The following is a 16520-nucleotide window of genomic DNA, read 5'->3' as shown; positions in this document are numbered from 1 at the left end:
GAAGAGGGGTGTGGATAGTGACCTGTGCTCGCACACAGGCCCCTTGGTGGCGGCGGCAGCAGCCTTAGCGTCTCCCGCCCGTCCCTGGGGTCCGTGCTTTTAGCCACGGCTCGCGCCCGTCTCTGGGGTTCGCTCTTTTAGCCGCGGCTCGCGCCCGTCTCTGGAGTTCCTTTAAGCAGCGCTCTTAAACCCCTCTCCTCGCGCACCAGGAAACAAAGAGGGAAGAAAAAGTCTCTTGCCTCTTCGACAGGTGCAGACTTTTCCCCGGACTCCCTCCTGGCTAGCCGTGGTGCAGTAACCCTTTCAGGCTATGTTCAAGCCGCCAACCCCAGTCCTCTCCCTGCGCTCCGACGGAAACCCGAGCCTCAGCTCGCAGCCCCGCCCGCCCCGGCGGGTGAGCAGCAAGCCTCTCGGGCTCGTGAGTGCCGGTCGGCGCCGACCCTCTGTGCGGGAATCTCCCCGTTTTGCCCTCCGCACCCCTGTTGCTGTGCACTCCTCCGCGGCTCCAAAGTTCCCCCCTCCGCCTCCCGCAGTCTCCGGGGAAGGGGCTTCCTAGTGTGTGGAAACTTTTCCTCCTTCACAGCTCCCTCCCACTGGTGCAGGTGCCGTCCCTATTCTTTTGTCTCTGTTTTTTCTTTTGCCCTACGCAGGTACGTGGGGAGTTTCTTGCCTTTTGGGAGGTCTGAGGTCTTCTGCCAGCATTCAGTAGGTGTTGTGTAGGAGTTGTTCCATGTGTAGATGTACTTCTGGTGTATCTGTGGGGAGGAAGGTGATCTCCGCGTCTTACTCTTCCGCCATCTTCAAGGTCCCCCTCCTTTCTTTTTTTAATTGAGGTATAGTTGATTTACAATGTTGTTTTAGTATCAGGTGTACAGCAAAGTGATTCAGCTAGTTAGATAGATGATAGATAGATAGACAGATAGATCTATATATATCTATATCTATAGATAGATTCTTTTCCCTTATAGGTTATTAAAAATATTGGGTATAGTTCCTTCTGCCATACAGTAGGTCCTTATTGGTTATCTATTTTATATATAATAGTGAGTTCTGTATTCCTGATGCTCTGGCATCTGAGACCTTGCTGACCCAAGGAGGGACTGCCCTTCCCCAGGATTAACTAATTCCTAGAAATAGTAAGGACTTGCCTGCAAGCACTCCTTAGATGTACAAACCAATGAATCCTGAGTCCAGAACCCCTCCTGCCTCCTCTTATTGGGCTCTTGAACTCTGGGACACTTCCCTCTCTCCTAACCCCCCAGGACCATGTGCTAGGCAACTAGGGACCACTCCTACCACCTTGATCTCACTGAGATTCCTCACACTACCCACTTCTAAGTCTGTTTAGCTTGCTTGCCTTTCCCTGCCCATTGCCTCCCAGGAAAACCACAATAAGGCTCTCACCCTCCTCTCTCTGCCTGCTCATGTCTCCCCAGTGCTTCCCTGTGTGGCCCTGCATGGTGTGCTATGCCTCCTGCTTCTAGGGGGCTGTGAGTAAAATAAAAACTTCTTCCTTCATAACAATAATTTTTGTGTCTGTACATCTTACTGTATCTGATTAAAACAAAATTTGCATTTTTATGTAGATCCAAGTTTCTTACCTATATTATTTTTCTTATCACTGAAGAGCTTCTTTGAACATTTCTTGAAAAGCAGGTACACTAGTGACAAATTCTCTTAATTTTTTTTTTTGTTTGTTTGAGAGTCTTTATTTTTCCTTCACTCTTGAAGATAGTTTCACAGGGTGCAAAATTCCAGGTTGGTGGATCTTTTTCTCTCCATGTTTAAAATAGTCCACTCCAATCTCATCTTGCTCATGTGATTACTGAGAAGTCACATGTAATGCTTATCTTTGTTCCTCTATAATGTGTTTGCTTGTTTGTTTGTTTGGTTTTTTTGGCGATTATCCTGCTTGGTGTTCTTTGAGCTTCCTGTATCTGTGGTTTGGTGTCTGACATTAACTTGGGGGAAATTCTCAGTCATTATTGTTTCAAATACTTCTGTTCCTTTCTTTCTTCTCCTGCTGGTATTTCCACTACACATATATTACACGTTTCATAGTTGTCCCCCAGTTCTTACATGTAATGTTTCATTTTTTCTTTGCTCTTCATTTTTGAAAGTTTCAATCAATATATCCTCAAGCTCAGAGATTCTTTCCTTAGCTGTGTCCAGTCTACTAATGAGCCCATCAAAGACATTCTTCATTTCTGTTACAGTGTTTCTGACCTCTTGCATTTGTTGCTTACATTACCCATCTGCTCTTGCAAACTGTCTACTTTTTCCATTACAGTCATTAGCATATTAACCATTTTTATTTTCAGAGAGTCCTCCTATTTACTAGATGGGATGCTTCACAATTCATGAATTGTTGAATAAAGCCATAGATCTTCAAATTTTAAAAAATCATTGTTATTTTAAATTCTTGCTCTGATAATTCCAGCATCCTTGCCATATATGAGTCTGGTTCTGATGCTTGGTCTGTCCCTTCAAACTGTGTTTTTTGCTTCTTATCATGCCTTATTATTTTTTGCTGAAAGCTGAATAAGACCTAGTGGATAAAAGGAACTGCAGTAAGTATTTAGTGATGTGGTGGTGAGCCATGGAGGGACGGGAAGCATGCTATAGTCCTGTGATTAGGTCTCAGTCTTTCAGTGAGCCTGTCTTCCTGAACTGTGAACTTCACAGGTGATTCTCAGGAGTTTTTCACCCCCTTAGGTGGGAGAGGATGGCTACTAGGGGCTTGAAGTTGTTGGTTAAATTCTAGTAAAATCCCATGCGGTTAGGCTCTGGTAAAACAGTTTCTGCTGAGGGTAGGTTTTGTTAAGAAGACTAGAACTGTTTGGAATATTTCAAAATGGCTATTTTTCACCTCTCCCTGCTGGAAGCACAAGGGAATTTTTCTCAGATCTTCACTGTGAGAACTTGGTAGAGCTACAGGAGGTAAAACTTACAAGTGTGGCTGCCACTCTAACTGTGGGCCATACCCTGGAATTTTTAACTCTCAGATTTGTCCACACTGAGCCTCCAGTAATTTGTCAATCATAGTTCAAGTTCCTCAACCCGGGCACTGGTTCCCACAGAAGTTTCCACAGAGGTTTTTGCATGTGGGTTTCTGCACTGGTAAGTCATGATTCTCTCTATCCACCTGTCTGTCTCACCAATTTGGGGCAGTGGCTTGCCCTGAGACCTCACTTCTCTGATGGATCTAAGAGGTAATGACTTTCAGTTTCTTCAGCTTCTTACTTGTTGTTAGGATGGAGTGATGCCTTCCAAGCTCCTACATGCCAGACAGGAAACAGGCAGCCCTAGGGGGTTGAAAGAAAGAAAGAAAGTACTGCTAACTCACTACACTTGGACAAGTGGCATAAATTGGCACTGTCCTGGGGAACCGCATCATATGTTTGATATTTTCCCCCTCAAATTTATGTTGCTTTACTTGGGAAAAAATAATTTTTAATTTAAGAATGAACTAAATATTATATCCTCAACCCCATATCCAAGGAATAAAAGCATTTAACATTTTAAAAAATTGGGATTATATTCTACCTACTTAACTGGACCTTTACCTCCTAAATTACTGTATCCATTTAATTAAATTTAGCAAACATTTACTTGCTTTGCATTGTATCAGGAGAACCCCAAAGTAAAGGAAAATATGGTCCCTTCTTTTAAAACTTACACTAAAGATGGACAACAAATCATGTATACAGAAATAAACAGTAAGGCTGAATGAAATATGCACATTGGCTGTTAAAAATAATGTTATAGACCTGACTGTTTTGGAGGCAGATGGGAAAGTGGAAGGTGGATGAGGCTGCAGTAGTCAAAGAGCAGACTAGGCTAGGCAGGTCTTGAAGTGTAGTTGAAATTTAAATGTGTACTTAAGACAAGGACTGTTCAGTCTTGGGGCAGAGAGAAAAACAGTGTGGATGCTATGGTGTTTAGTCAGCTATAGAGGGACTGGGAATTTGAGAGCTCTCCAGTGAGTCTGGTTCTGCAGAGTTGCAGCACGAAGGAACCATCAGAAAGATCTCAGTCTTGGATTTCCCAGCAGGTCTGGTATCAAAGCATCATCAAAATTTACCAAGTGCATGTTGGACAGCATTCTTTCACTTGTGAATTTTCAAACTAGCTCAAGCACAAAATGGGATTTATTGGCTAAGATACCTATAAAAGTCCAGGGATTGGTCAGGCTGATCAAGATGTTGATGTCATCACAAATATGTCTCTCTTGACCTTGGGGTTCTCCTTCGTGGTGGCAAGATAATCCTAGAAGCTGCAGGCTTATATCCCACCAGTTTTGCAACCTCAGCAGCAAAAGAACTTCTTTTTTCAATAGGTCTAGCAAAAACCTATATATTGGCTGATGCTTATTGGCTCTGATGGTCTAGGTCAGGTGCTCATCCTTGGGTCAATCATGATGACCATATCAATGCTTGCTTAGGTCAGGTGTGCTTACCTGAATTAGGGGTGAGATCATGATTCCAGCAACTATGGGGATTGAAAATGGGGAAAGGGGTTCCACAGGAAAAGTAATGAACATTGGTCAAACAAAATCAATAGATGTCTCCTACGAGATGCTTTATATACATGATTTCATGTAAACTTCTCAACAACACAGTGACACAGCCATTATTGACCACAACTTACAGATAAGGCCTTTGAGGTCCAGGCTTTCTTCTCTTTGGGACTATAGCTCTGTGAGTTCCCTAGAGGGCTTGCTTCAAGATGGCCTCACCCGGTGGTTCTCAACCTTGGCCCCAGATCAGAATCACCTGGGGTGCTTTAAAAGAATCCCAGTGTTCAGACCACACTTCTGACCAACTGAGTCAGAGACTCTGGGAGTGGGACCAAGCATCAGTGTTTTTTAGTAGCTCTCCAGTGTGCAGTCAAGGTTGAATACCATGAGCCCAGAGCTGTTCTCTTTTTAGGAAGTTGTAAAGAGAAGAAAGAACAGAGCCAAGTTCTGTTTTCTCAGCAGCACCACCAGTGATGAAGCACACTCTCAGACCCCAAGGAGATCAAACAACCACACTAAAGCAAACTGAAACCCAGTGAAAATCAAGCATTGAGAATGTAGATGTAGACGATACTAACTTTTGGGCTTCATGATTTTGAGGGCATCTATAGTCCAATGTCAGTTATTCCCATGGGAAGTTTTGGCAAATGGAAGTATTAGAAAGATAAGCAAGACAATTTTCACTCTGGAGATGTTTATTCAAAAAAATCTGGTGTGTGAGAATCTTATGGATTGGATGATGGATGGGTAAGAATACCTGAAAAATATAAATCTCAGATGTTTGAGGGTCTCTTAGAGGAGTCTTCTGGATGTACCAGTGTTTTCTGGAAAGGAGGATGACTGCCATGACTGAAAGGTCCAGACTTTGTGGGGATGGGTAGACCCCATTTCAGATCTTCAGTAGAGCCTGCAATCAATCCCAGAAGAACTAGGTTCTAATTCACAAAATAAGGACATTTTATAGTGAAGTCCAGACCTCTTGTTTTATAAATTAGGAATCAAGTCTCAGGAAGGAACTCACGATTTGGATTGTAAGTTCCGATTCCTCAATATTCTTTCCACCACCCCTGATCAAAGTTGTAGATCCCCTTAGAGTATATCAAGTGTTTTTGTATGTTTCCTTTTGCTATCTCTTCATAAAGTGTTATATCTTATTCTTTTTTTTAATATCTTATTCTTTAAACTTCATTCTAACTGAATTCTTCATAATTTATTCCAAAGTACCATGCTTATTTATTTTTTCAAGAAATATTCACTGTATTTTATCTTTTCACACGACTACCCTGGCTCCCCAAGCAGACTGTATGCTCTTGGAGGGAAAGTTTTATGCATTTTACTCTTTGTGCCTATGAATCTGTAACAGTTCCATGATCTGTACATGGCAGTGCTGGGTACTGACTGGGCGAGTGATAGCTGGTAGATTTGCTAATTAAGTTGCTGCCCATGTTTCTGATACACCTTATTTGTCTTGGTTTTAGGAGATGGTGGCATAAGAATTCCTGCCTTCAGTCTTAATCTGATTTGTTCTGATGAAGGTGTCCTTAGAATGGAATATCAGACATTCCCCAAATAAGAAAACTTGAGAATCTGTTTCCTTGTGCTGATGCACTGTGTCCCCTAGCCATGGGCTCCTCACTGTGTTGGGTCCTTGATCTCTCCTCTTTGTGTATAATGTGACCTCTTGGTGTTGCAAAGTACATGAAGGGGCTCTCTAGTAAAGCTTCACTTGACACAAAGAACCAGCCCTTCCTCAGCATCACTAGGGCTTCTCATTGCCCCTATTCCTTCAGCCAAAAACCATCATTAGCTCACAACTGCCAATGGAACAGTCTCATTCCCAAATGCTCCTCAGAGCATGTAAAGCCCTCGATCATCTTGACATCTCTTGTTTTCCACACCTCATTCCTATCCTGTGCCACAGCCAGAGCAGAAGCTGCAGCTTCCAGGACACACTGCTGCTTGCTGCTGTCCAGATCCTTTGCAGTCACTGCACCATACACACCAGAACTGCCTCCTCATATCACCTTTGCCTTTTGCTGTTACAAGCATCCTTCAAGTCTAATCCAAATGTCACCTTTTTCTTGCAGCTTTTCCTAAATTCTGCTCTATTTCCAAGTACTTTGTGTATCCCTAATTGGAGATGATACCTCATTTTACTTCATTTGATAAGTATTTGCAGACCTTCCTTCACTTCCTTCTCTCCTTTTTTTGGTTTTGTTTATTTATTTATTTATTGAAGTATAGTTGATTTACAATGTTCTGTTAGTTTCAGGTGTACAGCAAAGTGATTCAATTATACAAAGTTATATATATATTTCAGATTCTTTTCCTTTATAGGTTATTACAAAATATTGAGTATAGTTCACTGTGCTATATGGTAGGTCCTTGCTGGTTATTTATTTTATATATAGTAGTGTGTATATGTTAATACAAAACTCCTAGTTTATCCCTAGGAGTTTACTTTTTATGTCTGTGGGTCTATTTCTGTTTTGCATATAATTTCATTTGTATAATTTTTTAAATTAATTTTTATTGGAGTATATTTGATTTACAATCGTGTGTTAGTTTCCACTGTACAGCAAGGTGAATCAGTTATACATATACATATATCCACTCTGTTTTAGATTCTTTTCCCATATAGGTCATTACAGAGTATTGAGCAGAGTTCCCTGTGCTATACACTAGGTTATTATTAGTTATCTATTTTATGTATAGTAGTGTGTATATGTCAATCTCAATCTCCCAATTTATCCCTCCCCCCTTTTGCCCCTTGGTAACCATAAGTTTGATTTCTACATCTGTAACTCTATTTCTATTTTATAAATGAATTCATTGTACAATTGTTTTTAGACTCCACATATAAGCGATATCATATGATACTTCTCTTTCCCTGTCTGGCTTAATTCACTTAGTATGATCATCTCTAGGTCTTACTGAGTCCTCACTCTGTACCAACCACTAGGCATGTAAAGATGTATCCAACACACTACAGTCCCGGCTTAAAGAAGTTTACTTAGAGAGGGAGGCAGACATGTCAGTAACAAGAATGGAAGTTTCACAAGAGTGAAGACTTTTGTCTGTTTTGTCCACTACTGAAGCTAGATTGCCTGCAACAGTGCCAAGAACATAGTTGGCACTCAAGAGATGTTTGTTGAATGAATATATAAATAAATAATCTATCAGAAATGTGCATGGATGTACATACACCTATGTGTACACATATGCATAGACATGTATAGATAAATATAGACAAATGATATAAACAAAGTCCAATAAGATTGCAGAGGAAGGAAAACTTTGCTGAGTTAGGTTCTAAATCATGAGTTGCACTTTGCCTGACAAAGATTCTACTTCTGTTTTAGGCAAGAGTTACACCTTAATTTTTATTTCCCCATGTTGCCTGCAGTGAGCTTTACACAGCATGGTAACTCAGTAAATGTTTGTGGCACTGAACTGAAGCTCTGGCCCCTCACTGCTCACCTGACTTGCCTGGCCTGTATTAAAAGACATACTGATCCGAGTACTGATGCCTGATCTCTCGCTCCCTGCACCATCTACTTCCTCCCTGGGCTAAGCCCAGGGAATTTGGAAAGCCTCTGCTTATTATAAAGGTGGAATCAGGACTGTCCACACTGCATGGCCTCTGCTGCCAGAGCAGGCTCCAGGGTATTTGTCTGGAATGGTCCAATCTGACAATGTAGCTTTGCCACATAGCTGCTCAAACTGGTGGAATTTGATTCTCTTGCATACAGCATTATTTATCCATTTCAGTATACTCAAAATGTGGCTTTTGCTCTTAGAAGTGCCTGGATTTGCTTCTGTGTGAGGTTTGTTAGGCAGTTGAATGGAAATGGTTGGATTGATGGAGCTTCTAAGTAATTAATTTAACAGTTCTTTCTTTTTTTTTTAAACATCTTTATTGGAGTATAATTGTTTTACAAGGGTGTGTTAGTTTCTGCTTTATAACAAAGTGAATCAGTTATACATATACATATGTCCGCATAGCTCTTCCCTCTTGTGTCTCCAGCCCTCCCACACTCCCTATCCCACCCCTCTAGGTGGTCAAAAAGCACCGAGCTGATCTCCCTGTGCTATGCGGTTGCTTCCCACTAGCTATTTTACGTGTGGTAGTGTATATATGTCTATGCAACTCTCTCACTTTGTCCCAGCTTACCCTCCCCTGTCCCTGTATCCTCAAGTCCATTCTCTAGTAGGTCTGTGTCTTTATTCCCATCTTCCCCCTAGGTTCTTCATGACCTTTTTTTTTTTTACAGATTCCATATATATATGTTAGTACATGGTACTTGTTTTTCTCTTTCTGACTTATTTCACTCTGTATGACAGATTCTAAGTCCATCCACATCACTACAATAACTCAATTTCATTTCATTTTATGGCTGAGTAATATTCCATCTTATATATGTGCCACATCTTCTTTATCCATTCATCTGGGTTCTTTTTACATCTTTATTGGAGTATAATTACTTTACAGTGGTGTGTTAGTTTCTGCTTTATAACAAAGTGAATCAGTTATACATATACATATGTTCCCATATCTCTTCCCTCTTGGCATCTCCCTCCCTCCCACCCTCCCAATCCGACCCCTCCAGGCAGTCACAAAGCACGGAGCTGATCTCCCTGTGCTATGCGGCTGCTTCCCACTAGCTATCTACCTTACGTTTGGTAGTGTATATATGTCCATGCCTCTCTATCGTTTTGTCACAGCTTACCCTTCCCCCTCCCCATGTCCTCAAGTCCATTCTCTAGTAGGTCTGTGTCTTTATTCCTGTCTTACCCCTAGGTTCTTCATGAAATTTTTTTTTCTTAGATTCCGTATATATGTGTTAGCATACAATATTTGTCTTTCTCTTTCTGACTTACTTCACTCTGTATGACAGACTTTAGGTCTATCCACCTCATTACAAATAGCTCAATTTTGTTTCTTTTTATGGCTGAGTAATATCCCATCGTATATATGTGCCACGTCTTCTTTATCCATTCATCCGATGATGGACACTTAGGTTGTTTCCATCTCTGGGCTATTGTAAATAGAGCTGCAATGCACATTTTGGTACATGACTCTTTTTGAATTATGGTTTTCTCAGGGTATATGCCCAGTAGTGGGATTGCTGGGTCATATGGTAGTGCTATTTGTAGTTTTTTAAGGAACCTCCATACTGTTCTCCATAGTGGCTGTACCAATTCACATTCCCACCAGCAGTGCAAGAGTGTTCCCTTTTCTCCACACCCTCTCCAGCATTTATTGTTTCTAGATTTTTTGATGATGGCCATTCTGACTGGTGTGACATGATATCTCATTGTAGTTTTGATATGCATTTCTCTAATGATTAATGATGTTGAGCATTCTTTCATGTGTTTGTTGGCAGTCTGTATATATTCTTTGGAGAAATGTCTATTTAGGTCTTCTGCCCATTTTTGGATTGGGGTGTTTGTTTTTTTGTTATTGAGCTGCATGAGTTGCTTGTAAATTTTGGAGATTAATCCTTTGTCAGTTGCTTCATTTGCAAATATTTTCTCCCATTCTGAGTGTTGTCTTTTGGTCTTGATTATGGTTTCCTTTGCAGTTCAAAAGTGTTGCAGTTTCATTAGGTCCCATTTATTTATTTTTGTTTTTATTTCCATTTCTCTAGGAGGTGGGTCAAAAAGGATCTTGCTGTGATTTATGTCATAGAGTGTTCTGCCTATGTTTTCCCCTAAGAGTTTGATAGTTTCTAGCCTTACATTTAGGTCTTTAATCCATTTTGAGCTTATTTTTGTGTATGGTATTAGGGAGTGATCTAATCTCATACTTTTACATGTAGCTGTCCAGTTTTCCCAGCACCACTTATTCAAGAGGCTGTCCTTTATCCACTGTACATTCCTGACTCCTTTATCAAAGAAAAGGTGATCATATGTGCGTGGGTTTATCTCTAGGCTTTCTATCCTGTTCCATTGATCTATATTTCTGTTTTTGTGCCTGTACCATACTGTCTTGATTACTATAGCTTTGTAGAGTCTGAAGTCAGGGAGCCTGATTCTTCCAGCTCCATTTCTCATTCTCAAGATTGCTTTGTCTATGCGGGGTCTTTTTTGTTTCCATACAAATTGTGAAATTTTTTGTTCTAGTTCAGTGAAAAATGCCAGTGGTAGTTTGATAGGAATTGCATTGAATCTGTAGATTGGTTTGGGTAGTAGAGTCATTTTCACAATGCTGAATCTTCCAACCTAACAACATGGTATATCTCTCCATCTGTTTGTATCATCTTTAGTTTCTTTCATCAGTGTCTTATATTTTTCTGCATACAGGTCTTTTGTCTCTTTAGGTAAATATATTCCTAGATATTTTATTCTTTTTATTGCAATGATAAATGGGAGTGTTTTCTTGATTTCACTTTCAGATTTTTCATCATTAGTATATAGGAATGCCAGAGATTTCTGTGCATTAATTTTGTATCCTGCTATTTTACCAAATTCACTGATTAGCTCTAGTAGTTTTCTGGTAGCATCTTTAGGATTCTCTATGTATAGTATCATGTCCTCTGCAAACAGTGACAGCTTTACTTCTTCTTTTCTGATTTGGATTCCTTTTATTTCCTTTTCTTCTCTGATTACTGTGGCTAAAACTTCCAAAACTATGTTGAATAAGAGTGGTGAAAGTGGGCAAACTTGTCCTGTTCCTAATTCTAGTGTAAATGATTTCAGGTTTTCACCATTGAGAACAAAGTTGGCTGTGGGTTTGTCATATATGGCCTTTATTATGTTGAGGAAATTTTCCTCTATGCCTACTTTCTGGAGGGTTTTTATAGTAAATGGGTGTTGAATTTTGTTGAAAGCTTTCTCTGCATCTATTGAGTTGATTATATGGTTTTTCTCCTTCAATTTGTTAATATGGTGTATCACATTGATTGATTTGCATTTATTGAAGAATCCTTGCATTCCTAGAATAAACCCCACTTGATCATGGTGTATGATCCTCTTAATGTGCTGTTGGATCCTGTTTGCTAGTATTTTGTTGAGGAATTTTGCATCTATGTTCATCATTGATATTGGCCTGTAGATTTCTTTCTTTTTGACATCTTTGTCTGGTTTTGGTATCAGGGTGATGGTGGCCTCGTAGAATTAGTTTGTGAATGTTCCTCCCTCTTCTATACTTTGAAGCGTTTGAGAAGGATAGGTGTTAGCTCTTCTCTAAATGTTTGACAGAATTCGCCTGTGAAGCCATCTGGTCCTGGGCTGTTTTTGTTGGAAGATTTTTAATCACAGTTTCAATTTCAGTGCTTGTGATTGGTCTGTTCATATTTTCTATTTCTTCCTGATTCAGCCTTGGCGGGTTGTGCATTTCTAAGAATTTGTCCATTTCTTCCAGATTGTCCATTTTCTTGGCATAGAGTTGCTTGTAGTAATCTCTCATGATCTTTTGTGTTTCTTCAGTGTCAGATGTTACTTCTCCTTTTTCATTTCTAGTTCTATTGATTTGAGTCTTCTCCCTTTTTTTCTTGATGAGTCTGCCTAATGGTTTATCAATTTTGTTTATCTTCTCAAAGAACAAGCTTTTAGTTTTATTGATCTTTGCTATCGTTTCCTTCATTTCTTTTTCATTTATTTCTGATCTGATCTTTATGATGTCTTTCCTTCTGCTAACTTTGGGGGTTTTTTGTTCTTCTTTCTCTAATTACTTGAGGTGCAAGGTTAGGTTGTTTATTCGAGATATTTCCTGTTTCCTAAGGTAGGATTGTATTGCTATAAACTTCCCTCTCAGAACTGCTTTTGCTGAATCCCATAGGTTTGGGGTCAGCGTGTCTCCATTGTCATTTGTTTGTAGGTATTTTTTTCTTCCGTCTTTGATTTCTTCAGTGATCACTTCGTTATTAAGTAGTGTATTGTTTAGCCTCCATGTGTTTGTGTTTTTTACAGATCTCTTCCTGTAATTGATATCTAGTCTCATAGCATTGTGGTCGGAAAAGATACTTGATACAATTTCAATTTTCTAAATTTACCAAGGCTTGATTTGTGATCCAAGATATGATCTATCCTGGAGAATGTTCCATGAGCACTTGAGAAAAATGTGTATTCTGTTGTTTTTGGATGGAATGTTCTATAAATATCAATTAAGTCCATCTTGTTTAATGTATCAATTAAATCTTGTGTTTCCTTATGTATTTTCATTTTGGGTGAACTGTCCATGGGTGAAAGTGGGGTGTTAAATTCCCCTACTATGAATGTGTTACTGTCGATTTCCCCTTTTATGGCTGTTAGTATTTGCCTTACTTATTGAGGTGCTCCTATGTTGGGTGCATAAATATTTACAATTGTTATATCTTCTTCTTGGATCGATCCCTTGATCATTATGTAGTGTCCTTCTTTGTCTCTTCTAATAGTCTTTATTTTAAAGTCTACTTTTTCTGATATGAGAATTGCTACTCCAGCTTTCTTTTGTTTTCCATTTGCGTGGAGTATCTTTTTCCATCCACTTACTTTCAGTCTGTATGTGTCTCTAGGTATGAAGTGGGTCTCTTGTAGACAGCATATATATGGGTCTTGTTTTTGTATCCATTCAGCCAGTGTATGCCTTTTGGTGGGAGCATTTAATCCATTTACATTTAAGGTAATTATCGATATGTATGTTCCTATAGCCATTTTCTTAATTGTTTGGGGTTTGTTATTGTAGGTCTTTTCCTTCTCTTGTGTTTCTTGCCTAGAGAAGATCCTTTAGCATTTGTTGTAAAGCTGGTTTGTTGGTGTGAACTCTCTCAGCTTTTGCTTGTCTGTAAAGTTTTTAATTTCTCCATCAAATCTGAAAGAGATCCTTGCTGGGTAGAGTAGTCTTGGTTGCAGGTTTTTCTCCTTCATCACTTTAAATATGTCCTGCCACTCCCTTCTGGCTTGTAGGGTTTCTGCTGAAAGATCAGCTGTTAAGCTTATGGGGATTCCCTTGTGTGTTATTTGTTGTTTTTACCTTGTTGCTTTTAATATGCTTCCTTTGTATTTAATTTTTGATAGTTTGATTAATATGTGTCTTGGCGTGTTTCTCCTTGGATTTATCCTGTATGGGACTCCCTGTGCTTCCTGCACTTGATTAACTATTTCCTTTCCCATATTAGGAACGTTTTCAACTATAGTCTCTTCAAATATTTTCTCAGTCCCTTTCTTTTTCTCTTCTTCTTCTGGAACCCCTATAATTCGAATGTTGGTGCATTTAGTGTTGTCCCAGAGGTCTCTGAGACTGTCCTCATTTCTTTTCATTCTTTTTTCTTTATTCTCCTCTGCAGTAGTTATTTCCACTATTTTATCTTCCAGGTCACTTATCCGTTCTTCTGCCTCAGTTATTCTGCTATTGATCCCATCAGATTATTTTTAATTTCATTTATTGTGTTGTTCTTCATTGCTTGTTTCATCTTTAGTTCTTTTAGGCCCTTGTTAAATGTTTCTTTCATTTTCTCTATTTCCAAGATTTTGGATCATCTTTACTATCATTATTCTAAATTCTTTTTCAGGTTGACTGCCTATTTCCTCTTCATTTGTTAGGTCTGGTGGGTTTTTATTTTGCTCCTTCATCTGCTGTGTGTTTTTCTGTCTTCTCATTTTGCTTATCTTACTGTGTTTGGGGTCTCCTTTTTGCAGGCTGCAGGTTCATAGTTCCTGTTGTTTTTGGTGTCTGTCCCCAGTGGCTAAAGTTTGGTTCAGTGGGTTGTGTAGGCTTCCTGGTAGAGGGGACTAGTGCCTGTGTTCTGGTGGATGAGGCTGGATCTTGTCTTTCTGTTGGGCAGTTCCACGTCTGGTGGTGTTTTTTGGGGTGTCTGTGGCCTTTTTATGATTTTAGGCAGCCTCTCTGCTAATGGGTGGTGTTGTTTTCCTGTCTTGCTAGTTGTTTGGCATAGGGTGTCCAGCACTGTGGCTTGCTGGTCGTTGAGTGAAGCTGGGTGTTGGTGTTGAGATGGAGATCTCTGGGAGATTTTCGCCATTTGATATTATGTGGAGCTGGGAGGTCTCTTGTGGACCAGTGCCCTGACGTTGGCTCTCCCACATCAGAGGCACAGCACTGACTCCTGGCTGCAGCACAAACAGCGTTTCATCCACACGGCTCAGAGAAAAAGGGAGAAAAAGTAGAAAGAAAGTATTAGTAGAAGTAGAAAGAAAGAAAGAAAGAAAGAAAGAAAGAAAGAAAGAAAGAAGGGAGGGAGGGAGGGAGGAAGAAAGGAGGGAAGGAAGGAAAAAAGGAAAGAAAGAAGATAAAGTAAAATAAAATAAAGTAAGAAAAAATATAATAAAGTTATTAAAATAAAAAATTATTAAGAGAAAAAAAAACGGACGGATAAAACCCTAGGACAAATGGTGGAAGCAAAGCTATACAGACAAAATCTCACACAGAAGCATACACATACACACTCACAAAAAGAGGAAAAGGAGAAAAAATCATAAATCTTGCTCTCAAAGTCCACCTCCTCAATTTGGGATGATTTGTTGTCTAAAGGAGGGAAGGAAGGAAATAAAGAACAAAGATAAAGTAAAATAAAATAAAGTTATTAAAATAAAAAGTAATTATTAAGGAAAAAAAAACGGACGGATAGAACCCTCGGACAAATGGTAGAAGCAAAGCTATACAGACAAAATCTCACACAGAAGCATACACATACACACTCACAAAAAGAAGAAAAGGAGAAAAAGTCATAAATCTTGCTCTCAACGTCCACCTCCTTAATTTGGGATGATTCGTTGTCTATTCATGTATTCCACAGATGCAGGGTACATCTAGTTGATTGTGGAGCTTTAATCCACTGCTGCTGAGGCTGCTGGGAGAAATTTCCCTTTCTCTTCTTTGTTCTCACAGCTCCCAGGGTTCAGCTTTGGATTTGGCCCTGCCTCTGCGTGTAGGTCGCAGAAGGGCGTCTGTTCTTCGCTCAGACAGGACGGGGTTAAAGGAGCCGCTGATTCAGGGGCTCTGGCTCACTCAGGACGGGGGGAGGGAGGGGCACGGAGTGCAGGGCGAGCCTGCAGCGGCAGAGGCCGGCATGACGTTGTACCAGCCTGAGGTGCGCCGTGCGTTCTCCCGGGAGAGTTGTCCCTGGATCCCGGGAACCTGGCAGTGGCGGGCTGCACAGGCTCCCCAGAAGGGGGTGTGGATAGTGACCTGTGCCCACACTCAGGCTTCTTGGTGGCGGCAGCAGCAGCCTTAGCGTCTCATACCCGTTTCTGTGGTTTGCGCTTTTAGCCGCGGCTCGCGCCCGTCTCTGGAGCTCCTTTAAGCAGTGTTCTTAATCCCCTCTCCTCACGCACCAGGAAACAAAGAGGGAAGAAAAAGTCGGTTGCCTCTTCTGCAGCTCCAGACTTTTCCCTGGACTCCCTCCCGGCTAGCTGTGGCGCACTAACCCCCTGCAGGCTGTGTTCACGCTGCCAACCCCAGTCCTCTCCCAGCGCTCCGACCAAAGCCCAAGCCTCAACTCCCAGCCCCGCCCGCCCTGGCGGGTGAGCAGACAAGCCTCTCCGACTGGTGAGTGCCGGTCGCCCTGATCCTCTGTGTGGGAATCTCTCTGCTTTGCCCTCCGCACCCCTGTTGCTGCACTCTCCTCCACAGCTCTGAAGCTTCCCCCTCCGCCACCCGCAGTCGCCGTCCGCGAAGGGGTTTCCTAGTGTGTGGAAACCTTTCCTCCTTCACAGCTCCCTCCTACTGGTGCAGGTCCCGTCCCTATCCTTTTGTCTGTGTTTATTCTTTTTTCTTTTGCCGTACCCAGGTACGTGGTGGGGGGGGGGGGTTCTTGCCTTTTGGGAGGTCTGAGGTCTTCTGCCAGCATTCAGTAGGTGTTCTGTAGTTGTTCCATGTGTAGATGTATTTCTGGTGTATCTGTGGGGAGGAAGGTGATCTCCACATCTTACTCTTCCACCATCTTCCCAGAAGCCCCCACATTAAATGTTTTGACATCATATTTTACATCTTTTTGTTTTGTGTATCCCTTACCTACTTATTGTGGATATAGATAAATTTATTACTTTTGTCTTTTAACCT

General features: G+C 40.9%; 1 protein-coding gene across 1 annotated transcript in view; it reads left to right on the top strand.

The window, feature by feature from the left end:
• COL6A5 (collagen type VI alpha 5 chain) overlaps positions 1-16520 on the top strand; it is a 154968-nt gene that overhangs the window by 28114 nt on the left and 110334 nt on the right.

Source organism: Delphinus delphis, chromosome 4, assembly GCF_949987515.2.
Source record: "Delphinus delphis chromosome 4, mDelDel1.2, whole genome shotgun sequence".
Classification (NCBI taxonomy): Eukaryota; Metazoa; Chordata; class Mammalia; order Artiodactyla; family Delphinidae; genus Delphinus; species Delphinus delphis.
The sequence above is the reverse complement of the archived record's forward strand: the minus strand, read 5'-3'. Positions and strand labels throughout refer to the sequence as shown.